Genomic DNA, 18,879 nt, shown 5'->3' with positions numbered 1-18,879 from the left:
TTTATTGCAAGGGGGATGGAGTATAAAAGCAGAGAAGTCCTGCTGCAACTGTACAGGGTATTGGTGAGGCCACACCTTGAGTACTACGTGCAGTTTTGATCTCCGTTTTTAAGAAAGGATATACTTGCATTGGAGGCTGTTCAGAGAAGATTCACGAGGTTGATTCAGGAGATGAGGTGTTATGAAGATAGGTTGAGTCGGTTGGGTCTATACTCATTGGAGTTCAGAAGAATGAGAGGTGGTCTTATCGAAACATATAAGGTAATGAAAGGGCTCGACAAGGTGAAGGCAGAGAGTATATTTCCACTCATAGGCGAAACTAAAACTAGGGGACATAGTCTCAGAATAAGGGGCCGCCCATTTAAAAGTGAGATGAGGGTTGCTGTGGAGGCTGGGTCATTGAACATATTTAAAGCGGAGATTGACAGATTTTTGAGCAATGAGGGAATAAAGGGTTATGGGGAGCGGGCAGGGAAGTGGAGCCGAGCCAATGATCAGATCAGCCATGATCTTATTAAATGGCGGAGCAGGCTCGAGGGGTCAAATGGCCTACTCCTGCTCCTATTTCTTATGTTCTTATGTGCTTGTGTTCTTGTGAAGCGGCAGAGACAGCTTAATGGATAGTCTCAATCATAATGACAAAGAAGTCCATGAGCTCCTTGCACTTGTTGTCGGAGTTGAGGGTGGGCGTGGGGGTTTAAGAAGACAGTTTGCAATAGAGTAAAGAAGCTGGGGGTTATCTTTGCATTGCATGATGATCTGGAATAGTGAGCAGTTTTGGCTGAGGAGAGCAGGACCTGATAATGTTTTATGTGCTCCAGCCAGATCTGGTGATGAATTGCTATTCACCCAGCCCCCTGCTACCAATCCCCCCCGACTCGGCCACCAGTCGTTGCCACCCCTGTCCCTGCTAGCTCCCCCCGGCCTGATCCTTCACCCTAGGCTAATACTTCCAAGCCCGGGCCTGAGGCCTGATCACTCCCACCCCCACCGCTACCACATCCCACCCACTTCGGCCAGCCTGAGTCCCAGTCACTTCTTGTTGTGGTAAGAAGGAGGCTTCTCTCCTTCAAGGTGGACTAACTGATATAGTTAATCGACACCTGCTCTCTGTTGGGGTAAAAGGAGGTTTCTCTTCCTCGGGGTGGACTAACTGATATAGTTAATCGATACCTCGCCCAGCTTCCCACTGAATAATGACCACGGAAGTAAACAAACGAAACCTCAGGTTTACCGGTTTTATTACGAGCAATGCACGGGAAGGTTCAGTCATGGAACCTCCGAAATACAAGAGGTTTCAAGTACAATTTATGCAGGTTTTGGAGAGGAGCATCCTCCTACAAAATTCTCGATAGGTCTAATTCTATCAGCGAAGTTACATTGATTTGTCGACTTTTATCAAACTGTCTCTGAGTGGTATATGCAATTGCCCATCTTCTATGGTGATGTTCCATGACTTGCACTTTGCCACAGTATAATAGATACCTAAACTGGCTTCCTTATCTCTTCCTCAGAGACTTCTGATCAACAACTGCTGATTTTGCTGTTTAAGTATTACAGAGGTTACGGATTCAGTTTAATGCGTTATACATTTGTGCTATACCTATATAAGCAAGTGTTACATATATAGGCAATTATACAGACCCTCCTAATACTGATAAGTTCACTACCTTCAGCATAATTCTCACCACTTATTTGCAACTCTTACAATTTATCCCTTACACTCCTCACCCGACCAATGCTACCTCCAGTGAACTTCCTTTTCCCCTTTCCCCCAGGTCACCAATTCTCCCAACAGCTAGCGATCCTGCCCCCGCCGCACCCCCCCCCCCTCCCCCCACAACTAACCATCCATCTGGGCCATTGTATTCAGTCTGTATGATAACTTTTAAAAGCAATATTTATATTTTGTCTGTGAGTTATATCTTTGTGTGAAAATGCATATTTTCTGAATGCAACTGGTTGTTGATCTTTTCTTGTAGCTGTTAGTATTAGCCAGGGTGTCTGAATGAAGGTAATTGTTTTAACCATTGCTTTAACCAATCACATGCTTGTATAAAAGAGCAAGCGAGAGAGGGAAGGGTGTAGAGTGCCTATATTAAGCACTCGACTTTGCACGGAAAGTCTTCCCCTTCGTCTTGTCACAGTAGTCAACTTTGTGTTCACATTTAAGGTCTCAGGCATCCATCAAAGTAGGACACAGGGTGATGAAGGAAATCACCTTGCACCATGTGATGAATTCCCCGACTCACTGATAAATGAGCCAGTGTAACAGTCCACTAAAGTCCACAGTGTGATGACCTTTCTGCTGGAAATCTCAGCGGGTCAGGCAGCATCTGTGGAGAAAAACAGAGTTAACGTTCTGGGTCGATGACCTTTCGTCAGAACTAATGTTAAGTCATCGATCTAAAATGTTAACTCTGTTTCTCTCCACAGATGCTGCCTGACCTGCTGAGATTTCAAGCATTTTCTGTTTTTATTATTATAGTATATCCTGGCCCTGACTCATGTACTCATGTAGAGTGGAAGAAAGTCTTCCTCGATTTCAAGGGACTGCCTATGATGATGATGACACGATAGGATATGCTTTAAATTATTTCAAATTAAATCCCAATTTTTGTTAAATCATTTATTCTCCTTTTGCAGTTGAGAGGTGTTTGCATTTTTTTAGGGTCACCCTCGTTTTATTAATTCTTTTGTCTGCATGTTCAACCATGCAGCACTCTCAGTACTGCACTGTAGCAATGCATTGATTCAATACCTATTCTCATCGCCGAGAGTATAGAGAAACCAAGCGCAGGCAGCAGAAAGAGCATGCGGCAAACCAGTCCCACCCACCTTTCCCTCAACGACTATCTGTCCCACCTGTGACAGGGACTGTGGCTCTCGTATTGGACTGTTCAGCCACTAAGGACTCATTTTTAGAGTGGAAGCAAGTCTTCCTCGATTTCGAGGGCCTGCCTATGATGATTTGTGTAAATAGCAATATTTTTCTGAGCCAGATAGACTGACTTATAACATTTTATACATGCAGTTGTGCATACTGTGGTTATGGCAGACCATTGCTTATAATTTGCATTTAATATCTGTAGGAGATGACTAAGAATTACTATCAGATGTATCACAAATATTGTGCATTGGTATCATTAAACTCTTCTTAATTATGTATGGCTTTTTGCAATTGTAGTAATTTAGGGCTCAATTTTGGCCACCATTCTGCGCTGCTCTTTTGGCGTCTGCAGCTTTATTTTGGAGCAGACAATAATCTGCAAGTTTAGCCAAAGTTTCTGCACTGTTCTAAAGTAGGTACGTCCAATTTTTTTTAGTTCCCAATTTTTTTACGTCACTGGGGGCGGAACCTGCCGTGTGTGCCACTTCTGGCCATTTAAGTGAGTTTGGCCAAGTACGATTTTTTCCTAAAAAGGCGTACTGCATGCTTGTGAAAAACCTTCCCTACACTTAAGGAAAGTGGTGCAGAGAAGGGAAAATCGGTGGAGAGAAGACGCCATTTCAGCGGAGCTGAAGACAGGGCAGGTAGGTGGGGGGGGGGGGGGGATGGGTCATTTCAGCCCGGGATAGGTGCGGGCCGGCCTGCTGTCATCCTGGGCTGAAAGGACCCCGCACCGGCCCGCATTACCTCTTTGGCTGAGATTAACTATTTCACCTGGTCAAAGCACTGGAGAATGGATAGTGTCCGAGCGTTCATATTAAGTGAGCCAGAGCCTCCAGAAGAGGAGGAGAGAAAATAAGGAGGGGCGGGGAGAAAGAAAGAGATTTCCAGTATTTTCTGTTTTTATTCCAGATTCCAGCATCCGCAGTATTTTGCTTTTGTGTTGCCATGATGTTTCTGCATTGGCAACTTAAAATAGATTCCATTATGTTCTGGTTCACAATGTTCCAATTTTATTATTATCTCCAATTAATGTTGCTGTTTGGGTTACTTTGTGCAAGTCAGGAACTGTGTGTGCCATCCAACTCAATGAATTATATCGTAACTTAAGTTATAAGGAGTATCAAAGCGTTCCAAAATCTTAGATGTTTCTTAATTAGTAACAATTGCTATTACGGCATGTGCTTTCCGGCTGTGTCTTTCTGAACCCGGAGAAGCGCTCAGTTTACCATTATGTGATGGCATTTGTGTTATTGCTGGGATTTTTGACGTAGGTGGTGTGTATGCTTGAACTGACATCTCGAGTTGAGATATGAGGGGTAATGTCCCGACTTTACGCCTGCATGAGAAGTCGCACTCGCCAAGGGCAATTGTTAGAAAACCTAGCCTGCACTGTGCACACATTCTAACCAGTTGACATAATACTCAGAAAAATGTTATTCACCCATCAGAATTTTTGATATGCACTTACGGTTCAATGATGGGTGTACAAGTTAGAAAGTTATTTTCATAGGGTGGGATCCTTTCTTTTTTTCAATCAGACATACTGCTTCTCCTTTAGAAACATTGATGTGAAAATTTGTTTTGCCCTGTTTTCCGGATTGAAATAAAATGCTGGAGCCTGAGCCTCACCTGAGGCCTCAGGCCTCATCAGCACATTGTTGGCGAGCGGCAGATGTCAACTGCGCATCTAGAAGCAGCTCATTGGTTCCTGTCATGTATGTATGCTTGGGGTTACTAGTCACCAGGCGACGCCACTGTCGGAGGTCATTGGGCTGTATACACGTGTGCGACAGGCCACGTAAATAAAGCAAGCAACCATATAATGTGGGCACTTTGGGCCCGAATAAAGTTCAGCCAGGTTTGCACCTGTGTGAGTTTACAGTATTCAGTCTATCGAGTTATTACATATCTAACAATTGGCGACGAGGTAACTCAAGAACCTTCGCATGCAAAATGAGCACCATTAGAATTCTGGAGAGATTCATGAAGGGAGAGGACTGTCATGTATGTAACCACAATGTAATACCGCTGTATTATTGTGCACACTCAACCTAGATGCACACCTTGACCACAAGGGGTGAACTTGTGGGAGACACTCCTTACCTGATCACACAGGTAAAAATGAGAGGTCCCATGCAGGGTCATCATCTTTGGAGTCCTGTGAATAAAGAGTTAAGGTCACAGAGTGACCTTGTCCCCAGAATGTGCCTCGTGTGGTTTCATACTGTAGAGTAAGGACTTTACATTGGCGACGAGAAACGTGAATTCACGACCCATGAGAATGGCCACCGGTGGCACAGAGGAACAATACTGTGTTGGGGAAGACTGGGACAATTTTGTCGAGAGGCTTCAGCAAAGCTTTGTTACGAAAGAATGGCTGGGGGATGCAGTGGCCGACAAGCGAAGGGCTCATCTCCTGACCAGCTGTGGACCAAAGACTTACGTGCTCATGAAGGACTTACTGGCACCCGAAAAGCCGGCGGACAAAACCTTTAAACAACTTAGCAAATTGATCGGGGAGCACCTCAAACCGGCGAGTAGCATACACATGGCCCGACACAGATTCTACACCCACCGACGTCGTGAAGGACAGAGCATACCGGACTTCGTAGTGGATCTCCGGCATTTGGCCAACCTCTGTAAGTTCACAGACGCCTGCATGGGGGATATGCTAAGGGACTTCTTTATCGAGGGCATCGGTCATGCGGGAATTTTCCGCAAATTAATTGAGACCAAGGATTTGATTTTGGAAGCAGCGGCGGAAACTTTCATGGCGGGGGAGGAAGAGACAAAAATAATATACGTGCGCAATTCTGCCTCTAACGCGGCGATGGATCAGGGAGTCAACATCATCAATGCGACTCAGAGCCCCGCAGGTAGGCAGGGGCAGTCCGACACTCCCCAGGCAGCAATAGACCCCAGGGTAGGACTTTAACAGAGACAATGGCAGGCTGAACGGACATTCACGCCATCACAGTGGACAATACGGCCCGGGCTGGGGCCATTGACACCACTAATAGGGTAATTAAGAGCAATCAAAGGGACAGTCAGAGCGGAATGGCTGGCCATAATCCCTTTGTTCCCAACAATGGAAACTTAAACTCATGCTGGAGGTGTGGGGGAAAACACTTAGCTAGATCTTGCAGATTTCAACTGTTTATCTGCAGGAACTGCAATCTCAGTGGCAACTTAGCTCGAATGTGCAGGAAGTCTGCAACCAGACTAATATGAGGTGGATGGACGAGAAGAGGGTTCTTTGAGGCAGGATGACTTTTGGGGCAAGTCATTCATGGGCGTTCAGCAATTTGAGAAGCTACGGCCACGTAGACCCAAATTAGCACGTATTGAGACACAATTACGGACTTACACTAAAGAAATCATTCCGTTGCTAGGCAGTGCAATGTTGGCTGTCACACACAATGGGTTAGTGAATCAGCTGCCACTCTGGATTGTCCCGGGCAATGGTCCCGCACTGTTGGGGAGGAGCTGGTTAGCCGAGATGAACTGGAAATGGGGGGATGGTCACGCAATGTCATCTGTGGAGCGAAGTTCATGCTCACAAGTTCTACAACAATTCGATTCACTATTCCAACCTGGCGTTGGCACTTTCAAAGGCACTGAAGTAGTGATACACATCACCCCGGACGCCAGGCCAGTGCACCACAAAGCCAGAGCGGTGCTGTATGTGATGCGGGAAAAGATCGAGAGCGAATTGGACCGGCTGTTGATAGAGGGCATCATCTCGCCTGTTGAATTCAGCGACTGGGCGAGCCCCATCGTTTCCGTCCTAAAAGTGAATGGCTCTGTCAGGATCTGTGGTGACTACAAGGCCACCATCAATCGGGTGTGCCTACAAGATCAATACCCACTCCCGAGAGCATAGGATCTCTTCGACACGCTGGCAGGTGCAAGCCGTTCACCGAGTTGGACCTCACTTCAACCTATATGACCCAGGAACTGGCCGATGAATCTAAACTACTGACCACCATCACCATGCACAAGGGATTGTTCGTTTCACATTTGGCATTCGATCAGCGGCCGCGATTTTTCAACAAAACATGGAAAGTCTGCTTAAATCCAGTCCTGCAATGATCGTATTCCAGGACGACATCCTCATCACGGGTTGAGACACTGAGGAACACCTCCACAACCTGGAGGAGGTGCTACACCAACTGGACCGGGTAGGCCTAAATGTGTGTTCTTAGCTCCTGAGGTTGAGTTCCTGGGCAGGAGGGTTGCTGCAGATGGGATTCGGTCCACCGAATCCAAAACAGAGGCCATTCGACGAGAATTCAGACCCTGCAAAATATCGGAGTTGCATTCATTCCTGGGACTGTTGAACTATTTCGGGAACTTTCTGCCAAACTTGAGCACATTGTTGGAGCCGCTACACGTGCTGCTGTGTACGGGTTGTGATTGGTTTTGGGGGGACTGTCACTAACGGACACTAATCGGGCGCGAAACCTACTTTGTTCAAACAAGTTGTTGACCCTGTACGACCCCTGTAAAAAATTGGTTCTGACAAGTGAGGCATTGTCCTATTAGGTTGGGTGCGTGTTGCAGCAGGGCAATGCTGAGGGTCAACTACAGCCTGTGGCTTATGTCTCCAGGTTGCTCTCTCAAGCAGAACGGGGATATGGTATGGTCAGGAAGGAAGCGCTTGCATGCGTCTATGGTGTAAAAAAAATGCATCAGTACCACTTTGGTAGGAAGTTTGAATTAGAGACGGACCACAAGCCATCCCTGTTGTCAGACAGCAAGGCTATCAATGCCAATGCATCAGCTCACATACAGCGATGGGCTCTCACGCTGGCTGCTTATGACTACTCCATCCGGCACTGGTCCGGCACTGAAAATTGCGCTGACGCGCTCAGCAGGCTTCCACTGGCCACCACTGAGGGGGCAGTGGAGCAAAGCACCGAGATGGTCATGGCTGTCGATGTCTTTGACAGCGCAGGCTCCCCCATCACAGCCCGCCAGATCAAAATCTGGACAAACAGAGATGCCCTCCTATCCCTGATAAAGAAATGTGTCCTGACTGGGGATCGGACGCCCGCACACGGAGCATGCCCTGAGGAGGTCAGACCGTTCCACAGATGGATGGATGAGCTCTCCATCCAAGCCAACTGCCTACTATGGGGCAGCCGGGTAGTTATGCCCCAGAAGGGCGGGGAGGCATTCATCAGGGAACTCCACAGCGAGTACCCAGGCATTATGCTGATGAAGGCCATTGCCCGGTCACACGTTTGGTGGCCTGGAATTGATTCGGACTTGGAACACTGTGTTCGCAGATGCACAATGTGTGCCCAGCTGGGTAATGCCTCCAGGGAGGCCCCACTCAGCCCGTGGCCCTGGCCCACCAGGCCATGGTCACGCATTCATGTTGACTACGCGGGCCCGTTCATGGGAAAGATGTTCCTTATTGTGGTAGATGCATACTCGAAATGGATCGAGTGCATCATTCTGTATTCATGCACGTCATCCACCACCGTGGAAAGCCTACATGCGATCTTTGCAACCCATGGCTTGCCGGACATCCTGGTTAGTGATGATGGCCCATGTTTCACAAGCTACGAATTCTGAGAGTTTATGTCAGGCAATGGCATCAACCACATCAGGACTGCGCCATTCAAGCCATCCTCCAATGGCCAGGCGGAACGTGCGGTCCAAATCATCAAGCAAGATATGCTCAGGATTCAAGGACCCTCCCTACAATGCCGCCTATCGCGTCTCCTGCTGGCCTATAGATCCCGACCACACTCGCTCACGGGGGTCCCGCCCGCAGAGCTACTAATAAAGCGGACATTCAAAACTCAGTTATCATTCATTCACCCAGTCCTGACCGACATAGTTGAGGGCAAGCGCAAGTCACAAAATGAGTACCCTGATTGTAATTCGAGGGGGAGATGTATAGAAATAAATGATCCTGTATTCATCCTCAATCACACCATGGGGCCCAAATGGCTTGAGGGCACTGTAATTGACAAAGAAGGGAATAGGGGCATCGTGGTAAAACTCAACAATGGTCAGATATGCCTTAAGCATCTGGACCAAGTAAAAAAAAGGTTCAGCATCGACACGGAGGAACCTGAAGAAGACCACGAGATGGAGCTCACAACACCGCCAGTGAACGAGCAACAAGAGCAATCAGAAGAATGCACAGTCCCTGCGGTCAGCCGGAATCACCACAGGTGACAGACACTCACATCAGTGTCCAACAACCAGAGCCCCAACTGCGGCGCTCCACGAGGGAGCGTAGACCACCTGAAAGACTAAACCTTTCATCCCAATAAGACTTTGGGGGCGGGGGGTGGGGGGAGGTGATGTCATATATGTAACCACAATGTAACACCACTGTATTACTGTATACACTCAACCTAGATGCACACCTTGACCACAAGGGGTGAACTTGTGGGAGACACTTCTTACCTGATCACACATGTATAAAAAGGGAGGTCCCATGCAGGGTCATCGTCTTTGGAGTCCTGTGAATAAAGAGTTAAGGTCATAGAGTGACCTTGTTCCCAGAATGTGCCTCGTGTGGTTTCATTCTGTAGAGTAAGCACTTTACAAGGACTGGTCTGATTTTATCAATCGCCTGGATCAGTACTTCCTGGCCAACAAAATGGAGGAAGCTACTGACGCAGTTAGGCTCAGGGCAGTTTTCCTCACAGTTTGCGGTCCGAAAACCTATGGCCTCATAAAGAATCTCCTCTCGCCTGCACGTCCAATGGACAAGGACTATGAGGAATTGTGTGCTCTGGTACGTGACCGTCTCAAACCAAAAGAAGGCATCATCATCCCACGCTATCGATTCTACACGCATATTCGTTCTGAGCGCCAGGATGTGTCAGAATTCATCGCCGACCTAAGGCGCCTTGCTGGGCCATGTAAGTTCGAAGACGAATTGTGAGACATGCTGTGAGATTTCTTCGTAATAGGAATCAACCACGAGGTGATCCTCCGGAAATTATTGGCTGTGGAGATGCTGGATTTGAGCAAGGCCATCGCGATTGCCCAGGCATGCATGATGACGGATGATAATTTAAGGCAGATATCATCGAAGAGTCGGAGCTCCACTGCAAGTCCTGCAAACAAGATTGTGTCGTCGTATGGCAGAGCTGCTTATGGCAGGGCCTACTCGACTGCATATGCAAAACCTGTAGCTGCTCAAAGTCCGCCAATGGGTATGAATCCGATTTCACCCTGTTGGCATTGTGGGAGCAATCATCGGCATCATCAGTGTCATTTTAAACAGTACATCTGTAAAGGCTGTTTGAAAGTGGGGCATCTTCAGCAAATGTGTTCACAACTAAGCAAGCGTACTGCGACTCACCACATAGATGATGATGACCAGTCCAGCGCGGACCTGGATATGCAACCTGAGATACCCGAGGAAGAAGTGTATGGACTGTATTCATTCCTGACAAAGAGCCAATTGATAATGGTTAATATGAAACAAAATGGCGTACTGGTGTCGATGGAATTGGACACAGGTGCGAGTCAGTTGATAATGAGCCAAAGGACATTCAACAAGCTGTGGGACACTGAGGCTGTGAAGCCTAAGCTGAGTCCAGTCAATGCCAAGTTGTGTACTTACACCAAAGAACTCATACCGGTGATTGGCAGTGCAGTAGACAAGGTGTCGTATGATGGTGTGGTTCATGATCTACCATTATGGATCGTTCCAGGAATTGGTCCAACGCTGTTCGACAGGAATTGGCTCGAAAAAATCAAATGGAATTGGAATGATATCAAAGCATTGTCATCGGTGGATGGCACTTTGTGTGCTCAAATGCTGAGCAAGTTTCCCTCGCTGTTTGAACCGAGCATCGGCAATTTCATGGGAGCCAAGGAGCAGATTCACCTGGACTCGGGTGCAAGACCCATCCATCACAAAGCTCATGTTGTTTCGTACATGATGAGGGAGAAAGTCAGAATTGAGCTGGACAGACTTCAACGTGAAGGGGTCATATCACCGGTCGAGTTTAATGAATGGGCCAGTCCTATTGTTCCTGTGTTGAAGAGTGATGGCACTGTCAGGATTTGTGGAGACTACAAGGTTACGATCAACCGATTTTCGAAACAGGATCAGTACCCGTTAGCGAAGACTGATGACCTGTTTGCAACGCTAGCCTGGGGGGATGTCGTTCACTAAATTGGATCTGACGTCAGCCTATATGACACAGGAACTCGTCAACACATTGAAGAAACTTACGTGCATCAACACTCATGAAGGATTGTTTATCTACAACAGGTGTCCTTTTAGAATTCGCTCGGCTGAAGCTATATTTCAGAGGAACATGGAGAGTCTACTGATGTCCGTCTCTAGAACCGTCGTGTCTCAAGATGATATTCTGGTCACAGGTCGTGATACCGCCGAACATCTGAACAACCTGGAAGAGGTTCTACATCATCTGGACAAAGTGGGACTCAGGCTGAAACATTCAAAGTGCATCTTCATGGCACCGGAAGTCGAATTTCTGGGGAGGAAGATTGCTGCTGATGGCATCAGGTCTATGGACTCAAAAACCAAGACCATCTAAATGCACCCAGACCTCAAAATGTGACAGAGCTGCATTCGTTCCTTGGTCTACTCAACTACTTTGGTAATTTCTTACCTAGATTGAGCACTTTGGAGAGCCACTGCACAGGTTGATCAGAAAAGGTGACAACTGGGTTTGGGGTGTGTCTCAAGATAGAGCTTTCAAGAAAGTTACAAATCTGCTTTGATCTAACAGGTTGCTGGTACATTATGATCCATGTAAGCGTCTAGTATTTGCCTGTGATGCTTCATCATATGGGGTTGGCTGCATGTTCCAACAAGCTAATGAGTCGGGTAAACGACAACCTGTTGCGTATGCTTCGAAATGTTTGTCAAAGGCGGAAAGAGCCTACAGCATAGTAGAAAAGGAAGCTTTAGCCTGCGTGTATGAGGTTAAAAAGATGCACCAGTACCTGTTTCGTCTTCATTTTGAACTCGAAATGGATCACAAGCCACTCATTTCATTGTTTTCGGAAAACAAAGTTGTCAATACCAATGCATTGTCCCGCATCCAAAGGTGAGCACTGACATTATCTGCCTATGATTATGTCATTCGCCATAGACCTGGCACCGAGAATTGTGCCGATGCACTGAGCCATCTGCCCTTGTCCACACCGGAGGTGGAGTCTCCATGTGGTGACCGAGGAGTGGACCAAGTGATATACAGGGTCGACACTCGGGAAGAGAAGACAGACTCCGGTAGTGGTTCAAAACGGTTTATTTGCAGGCCTGGGAAGAGAGAGATCGAGACCCATTCTCGGACTCTCAACTTCGCAGTTAAATCTAAGTTGCAGCATTATATACCTTTTAGTACAAGCTTATCTCGCAGGCAAAGCCTGCATCTCATCACTTTTCTAAAATAAAGCTTTGTGTGTCTTGTACATTCTTTTCGAGTTACATTTTATCTTGTACAGAGAGTAACCATGTCCTTCTCAAGGCTTCATCTGCTTGGATGTTTTGTGATTATTATATCACTGATTGTCTTGCTGCTTCAGTTTTAGTTTTTGCAAGTTAGCATAATTATATGACACTGTGTTTTTCTTTACCCTAGCCTTCGGAGAATGCGAGTTAGCATAATTATATGAGGATTGATACAGTGCTTTCTCCAGCCCAGCTTCCATACATAGGTTTAAATGATTCCAGGCTATGCACCTTACTTTGGGGCTTTTTAGGGGTACTTCAGTTCCCCCTTGTGGCCCATTGGTCACTATACCCAATACGGCCACTTAATGTAAATACATATTCCATCTGTTTCCCATTCCATGGCCCCCCTTTTTGCACCCTCCTATTACCGTGCCGCCTCATGTTTTCTGGGGTTTCTGGTCCACCTGATTCGTACAAACGGTGATCAGTTGTCCTGAATCAAGCTTTCCAGTTTACCAGAATACTTCTTGGCACTCTCTGCTAACAATATGTTTGTGCGAATTGCCTTCCTGTGTTGTAATTCTGCCATTGTTAGATAATCATCATGTGATGCTGCATTTGCCTGGTGAAGCTTCTGCCCCTTGCGCTGTTGTCACATTATACATATCATTACTACCCAACACAGAACCAAGAACAATTGAACGAAAACCAACACATGGGATATAATCCTAATCCAAGGGTAGATGTTCACATTCATTCCCCAATCCCACAGGTACCAAGGGACGGTGTCCAACTCTTTCCCAATGTCCTTTGTCAATTTCGTAAGGTTTCTTTTGATGAGATGATACCGTTTGATACTGGCAACAAGTGAATTCTTAAGCCGGGGTTCAAGTGTTCCGGCAGATGTGACATTGGTGGTGCAATATCACTTGCGTATTGTTCCAGCTCGTCCTGTAAGCTGTCTTTTACATTTATTGTAACTGCCTCCCGCGCTTGTACATAGACTATTCGAGTACGTCCCACGCTTACTGAAATCCTTGGGGTGAAGCAGAAATTTGGGTTAGTGATGTTACATACAGTTTCACCATACATATATTTCTGGAGGGTGGTTGCCACACAGTATTCTCCCTTCCCTCGTTACGCGGAGTGGGTGACCTCCGTGTCTGCCGGACTTTCAACCAAGGTTAGATGAGTGGGCAAATGCATGGCAGATGAAGTATAATGTGGATAAATGTGAGGTTATCCACTTTGGTGGTAAAAACAGAGAGACAGACTATTATCTGAATGGTGACAGATTAGGAAAAGGGAAGGTGCAACGAGACTTGGGTGTCATGGTACATCAGTCATTGAAGGTTGGCATGCAGGTACAGCAGGCGGTTAAGAAAGCAAATGGCATGTTGGCCTTCATAGCGAGGGGATTTGAGTACAGGGGCAGGGAGGTGTTGCTACAGTTGTAAAGGCCTTGGTGAGGCCACACCTGGAGTATTGTGTACAGTTTTGGTCTCCTAACTTGAGGAAGGACATTCTTGCTATTGAGGGAGTGCAGCGAAGATTCACCAGACTGATTCCCGGGATGGTGGGACTGACTTATCAAGAAAGACTGGATCAACTGGGCTTGTATTCACTGGAGTTCAGAAGAATGAGAGGGGACCTCATAGAAACGTTTAAAATTCTGATGGGTTTAGACAGGTTAGATGCAGGAAGAATGTTCCCAATGTTGGGGAAGTCCAGAACCAGGGGTCACAGTCTTAGGATAAGGGGTAAGCCATTTAGGACCGAGATGAGGAGAAACTTCTTCACCCAGAGAGTGGTGAACCTGTGGAATTCTCTACCACAGAAAGTAGTTGAGGCCAATTCACTAAATATATTCAAATAGGAGTTAGATGAAGTCCTTACTACTAGGGGGATCAAGGGGTATGGCGAGAAAGCAGGAATGGGGTACTGAAGTTGCATGTTCAGCCATGACCTCATTGAATGGCGGTGCAGGCTAGAAGGGCTGAATGGCCTACTCCTGCACCTATTTTCTATGTTTCTATGTTTCTAAGACACAGTTTTCAGTTTGATTATAACCACATTGGTCTCGCTCCCCCCGTCCCACCGGATGAGGACATATGGTTAATCAAACCCTCCGTCTACATTCCTCCAAAGATATTCCCACCATTGTCTTGTTGCATCTTATGGCATTACTGTTGGTAGGATAGTATTGTAAATACCTATCCTGTCGGAATACCCCTATGTTATCTACTTCGAACTGGTGGTATGGGCCTTCTGCCCCGTCCATCATTACTGGAATACTGAGGACTAGCCCCACTAATCCGAGACCTTCCCCTACGCATCCTGCTGTGGCTGAATATGCCTGGGTCATTTGTTTGAGGGTACAGTTATCCAGGGGGCCCGGGTGTTTCGCCATTCAGAGCAACTGTGTCACATTGATTCAATCTGATACTTCCCCCCGAGTTAATGAGGAACAGGTCATGCCTTAGCTGTCCGACCATCAATCCTCCATATGCATGGCACAGGTCCCTACGAACCTCTGTTCTTTCATTCTCGAATTCTCGGTCGATTAAATGATTTATGGTGGTGGCGTGGCCTTCCAGGACTGTTATCCCTTTCCCTAAGCTCCCCGCCACCCCCATTCCTTCCTCTGTCAGATGGATTGATTCCTTCGCCTGCCTTACCAGCAACCCCTGTACGACCCCTTTCAAGTGATCTTGCTGGGCTTATATAATTTGTACGTCTAGGGTATTTACTACGGATGTGCCAGTATTTACTCCTGTTATAATATAATTTGCGAGGCCTCTCCTTTCCCTATGTATCGATTTCGAGGGTCCCGGGTGTCCTTAACCCGTTCTTCCGTGATACTCTGCTAATACTGTCTGTGTTAGTCGGGCATACCGTGCTTTTATCTTGGGTCGCATTTGGCAGGGAGACCTAGACCGGTGAGATTTATTTGTACCGGCAATGTTGCATGTAGGACATTCTCATACAAAGTTGTCCCATCTGATCTCCACACCAGTCCGCTCAGGGGCCCTCCTATTGTCTTAGGACACTTCAAAGGCTCCCAGAGTTCTAGTTGAAATGGCCCATGCCCCCTGCAGGTTGCTCTTGGCCTCCCACCCGGTGGGTTTTTACACCATATTGTTGGGGAGTCATTTTCACTTCCGGCGCCCACTTTTACCCATCTAAACCTTTCTGGGTGTACCAAATCTCCTGGCCCCATTCGTGTCCAAACAGTGCAGCCTCCATGTGCCCTCATCACACTTAGGAATGGCTTAGTCCCCTTTATGTCATAAGCAGAATTTTTTGTTCGTAGACTTCCATTGCCAAGGATGCAGGTGAACTCCACGCCCTCATTTTCTCTCAGCTGGATCTTCCCGTCCGTACATTTACCAGTGGTTACTAGCGCCACTCGCTCCCCTTGTGTCGCCCCAACAAGGCTGACAAGTAAGAATTCAGTTATGCCCCAAGCCTTAACTTTTATGCTTGGCGTGGCGCGTGGATGCCTGGTCCTTCGGGCTCTGCTGGTCTCAAGTTCTGCCTGAGGCTTCTAAGAATACAGATCAACAATATTAACATAACACAAATCCCTAATATTAATATGTAACTAAACGTGCTTATCCATTTGTGATAATCTTGAGCGTATTGTTCGCTCTCGTCAAATGGTATTACTTCTGGTTCATCCATTGGTTTGTTCATATAGCTTTAGCTGAGTCCAGTGCTTCCACCTTCCTTTATTTGTTCTGGACTCATCTATACAAGCGCAAGTATCACTGTTCATTAGCACCTCATAGGGTCCTGACCATTTGGGTGCCAGTTCCAGCCTGGCTGGTATTATTTTAACCATTACTTTGCTACCCACTGCTGGGACCTCCTTCGGGTCAGCCCAGGTACTGTATTCCAAATCACCTATAATCTGTTGGTCCCTGGCCTCATGCCTGAGAGCGTGTAGTTGGACACACAATTGTTTGATAAATTTCCTGATTCTATCCTTCAGAGGCCCCACATCCTCTCCCCCGGTAATGACACCCTCCGGCAGTGCCATTGCTCGACCAGTCATTAGTTCAAAAGGGATTAGCCCAGTAATTCTATTTAGTGTTGCTCTGAGCCTCATTAGTATACTGGGAAGTATCTCTGCCCATCCCTTGCCTGTGTCTTCTATTGCCTTAGCTAAGGATAATTTCAATGTCCTATTCATTCTTTCCACCATCCCTGAACTCTGGGGGACGGTAGGGTATGTGGAACCTTTGTCTAATGCCTAATAGGGCACATGTCTCTTTTATCACTTTCCCCGTAAAATGTGTCTGCTGATCTGAGTCAAATCTGTAACGGGACTCCCCATCGTGGCACCACCTCTTCTGCCATTATCCGTGCTACCGTGGTTGCTGTACAATCCCGAGTGGCGAATGCTTCCACCCATCTAGTGAATTGATCTATTATCACCAAACAGTAAGTTTTCCCTTTAGAATTTGGTAAGGGTCCAATAAAATCTATCTGCAGTTTTTCCCATCGGCCCCTTGGTCACGGCTAATGTCGCCAGTTCACCTTAATGAGCTTTCTATGTTATACAGGGCGCATATGTGACACTGTCTGCAAAACTTTTCCACTGCTTGTGTCATTCCGGGCCACCACCAGCATCGCCGGAGGTTGTTTAGCATATTAGACATACCCGTGTGCTGCCTACCATGGCACAATTCCATCAATCCCTGTTGAATGTAACTTGGGGTGCAAATTTACTGCTCCTTCCTCCATATCCCTCCTGTCTTTTCCACTGCCCCTCCCTGTCTCCATGTAATCCTTTCCTCTTGGGATACTTCCACATGTAATTTGGATATGTCTATATCCTCGGGCAATGCAGTAATAGCGGCTATATCTATCTGTGTTTCTGGACCTGTTTCAGCCTTGTCTCCGGAGCAATTAGTTATTCTGTCACCCTCTTGGCTGCTTGATCTGCAGCTCTATTTCCCTTTTCTGTGGGGGAGTGGCCTCGCTGATGGGCTTTTACCTTCACCACTGCTGCTTCCGTGGGCAGCCCCGAGGCGGCTGGCTACCAGTTTCTCTACTAAATCCCTGTGTTGTATTGGTTTACCCTCTGAGACAGGACCCCAAGAAAGAATGCAAAAGGCAGGAGGCAACAGAGCAGAGTAGCACTGGGGTAAGTGTAAACCACAAGGTGATAGGAAGGGACAATAGGTATGAATATAAAGGGGTTGCAGGAGGGGTCAAAACTAAAAATCATGGTTTAAAAACTAGTATTAAAACACTTTACCTAAACGCACGCAGCCTTCGAAATGAAGTAAATGAGTTGACGGCACAAATCATTACAAATGGGTATGATTTGGTGGCCATTACAGAAACGTGGTTGCAGGGTGGCCAAGACTGGGAATTAAACATACAGGGGCATCTGACAATTCGGAAGGATAGACAAGAAGGGAAAGGAGGTGGGGTAGCTCTGTTAATAAAGGATGATATCAGGGCAGTTGTGAGAGATGGTATTGGCTCTAATGAACAAAATGTTGAATCATTGTGGGTGGAGATTAGAGATAGTAAGGGGAAAAAGTCACTGGTGGGTGTAGTTTATAGGCCCCCAAATAATAACATCACGGTGGGGCGGACAATAATCAAGGGAATAATGGAGGCATGTGAAAAATGAACGGCAGTAATCATGGGGGATTTTAACCTACATATCGATTGGTCAAATCAAATCGCATGGGGTAGCCTGGAGGAGGAATTCATAGAATGCATATGGGATTGTTTCTTAGAACAGTATGTTACAGAACCTACAAGAGAGCAAGCTACTTAGATCTGGTCCTGTGTAATGAGTCAGGAATAATAAACGATCTCCTAGTAAAAGATCCTCTCGGAATGAGTGATCACAGTATGGTTGAATTTGTAATACAGATTGAGAGTGAGGAAGTAGTGTCTCAAACGAGCGTACTATGCTTAAACAAAGGGGACTACAGTGGGATGAGGGCAGAGTTAGCTAAAGTAGACTGGGAACACAGACTAAACGGTGGCACAATTGAGGAACAGTGGAGGACTTTTAAGGAGCTCTTTCATAGTGCTCAACAAAAATATATTACAGTGAAAAAGAAGGGCGGTAAGAGAAGGGATAACCAGCCGTGGATAACCAAGGAACTAAAGGAGAGTATCAATTTAAAAACCAATGCGTATAAGGTGGCCAATGTTAGTGGGAAACTAGAAGATTGGGAAAATTTTAAACAACAGCAAAGAATGACTAGGAAAGCAATAAAGAAAGGAAAGATAGATTATGAAAGTAAACTTGCGCAAAACATAAAAACAGATAGTAAAAGCTTTTACCGATATATAAAACGGAAGAGAGTGAAGAAAGTAAATGTTGGTTCCTTAGAAGATGAGAAGGGGGATTTAATAATGGGAAATGTGGAAATGGCTGAGACCTTAAACAATTATTTTGCTTCGGTCTTCACAGTAGAAGACACAAAAACCATGGCAAAAATTGTTGGTCACAGGAATGTGGGAAGGGAGGACCTTGAGACAATCACTATCACTAGGGAGGTAGTGCTAGGCAGGCTAATGGGACTCAAGATAGACAAGTCCC

The sequence above is a fragment of the Pristiophorus japonicus genome, chromosome 11, assembly GCF_044704955.1.
Source record: "Pristiophorus japonicus isolate sPriJap1 chromosome 11, sPriJap1.hap1, whole genome shotgun sequence".
Taxonomy (NCBI): Eukaryota; Metazoa; Chordata; class Chondrichthyes; family Pristiophoridae; genus Pristiophorus; species Pristiophorus japonicus.
Note: the sequence above shows the minus strand (reverse complement) of the source record.